The following is a 2043-nucleotide window of genomic DNA, read 5'->3' on the forward strand; positions in this document are numbered from 1 at the left end:
CACGAGCAACGCAGTGAGTCAAACAAACTAATTCTTATGACAAAGTTCCATGACTATAAAATGTCACCAAGCGATTCAGTTGCACAGCATATCGCTAATGTAGAAAACATGGCTAGTAAGTTAAATGATCTTGGTGAAAAATTATCAGAAGTTACAATAATGGCAAAAATTTTAGGAAGTTTACCATCTAAATTCAATGCCTTGATCACCGCATGGGACAGCGTTGACTCAGACAAGCAAAAATTAGAAACGTTGACAGCAAGACTCATAAAAGAAGAAGGAAGAATGACAGCAGCAGATGAAACAGCCAGTGCACTAGCAGCAGTAAACATTAGCAAGTCACAACACAAGACGTCGCAAGAAAGAAAGAATCAAGACGCAAAGAAGCAAGTAGAATGTTTTTATTGTCACAAAAAGGGGCACGTTATTAAATATTGCCGCAAAAAGAAAAAGGAATCCATCGAAGACAAATCCAAGAGCAATGGAAATAATTCTACAAATGTCAGTGCTTTTTCAGCAGAAGTAAGGTCATCAGCTGAAGATCTTGAAGTCAATTCTAAGTACAAATGGTATTCTGACAGCGGTGCCACGAAACACATGTCACCGAATAAATCATGGTTTCATAATTTAATACCAGTCAGTAATGAATATGTCAAGATTGGAGATGGAACCCCCTGCGAAGTCAAAGGAAAAGGAACCATTTACATTAAAAGGAAAGTAAAAGATGAATGGCTCGATGGAAAGTTAGAAGAAGTCTTATACGTTCCCAAATTAAGCAAAAGTTTATTTTCAGTGGGAGCATGTGTTCAGAAGGACTACACCATTACTTTTGCATCTGACTCCATGGAAATAAAGAAGAAAAATACATCAATGATAGTTGGAACCAAAGAACACAATAACTTGTTCAGAATGTTAATCCAAGTCGTCCAGAATCAAGAGGCGAACCTTACAACCACATCAAGCCTTCAGGTTATGCACGAACGTCTAGGTCACATCAGCCTGAAATCAATACGTGAAATGAACAAACAAGGTCTGATTCATGTAGATAACATTCCAGCAAAAGTTGAATTCGTATGCGAGGCATGCCAATATGGCAAACAGCATCGACTTCCCTTCAACAAAATCAGCACACCAAGGAATGCCAAGCCAGGTGAATTTATCCATACCGATGTTGGCGGTCCTATGGAACAGGAATCAATCGGCGGCTCAAAATTTTATGTGAACTTCATTGATGATGCGTCTGGTTATAGAAAAGTATACTTCATGAGACACAAATCCGATGTTTTTGAGAAACTCAAGGAATACCATGCTCTAGTTCAAAACAAGTTCCAGCGTTCAATAAAAGTAATGAGGATGGACAACGGAACGGAATACATAAACGAGAACATGAAGCGATTTTTCATAACACATGGAATCGAGGTAGAAAGGACGTCTCCCTATACACCAGAACAAAATGGGAAATCCGAAAGAGACAACAGAACGCTCATCGAAAGTGCAAGGTCAATGATATATGCGAAGAATCTTCCACTAGGCTTATGGGCCGAAGCCGTCAGCACTGCCGCATATATTCACAATCGGACACCAGCAAGCAAAAACAAAGGCACGACTCCATTTGAGATTTGGAATGGATATAAACCAGATTTGACACATCTGAGAATCTTTGGCTCTGAAGTTTTTGTACACATACCAAAACAACAAAGAAAGAAATGGGACAAAAAGTCAAGAAAATTGGTATTCGTGGGATACAACGATGAATCTTCCAATTATCGAGTCTACGATCCAAGAACTAACAAGATAACGGTATCCAGAGATGTGACTTTCACTGAAAGGGCTAACTATCAAGTCACATATACTGAAGAGGAAATAACTCTCCCCTTAAACGATGTCATGCAAGAAAACACCGATCAACATTCCGAAGATGACAACGTCAAAGAAACCGACAAGGACAAGGAAGTTCATGCAAAGCTCGAAAATGATGAGAATGACAAAGGCAAGTCAGACATGAAATTAAATACCAGTAAACGTGAATTGAGAGACAGGGCT

The sequence above is a fragment of the Monomorium pharaonis genome, chromosome 9 (assembly GCF_013373865.1).
Source record: "Monomorium pharaonis isolate MP-MQ-018 chromosome 9, ASM1337386v2, whole genome shotgun sequence".
Classification (NCBI taxonomy): Eukaryota; Metazoa; Arthropoda; class Insecta; order Hymenoptera; family Formicidae; genus Monomorium; species Monomorium pharaonis.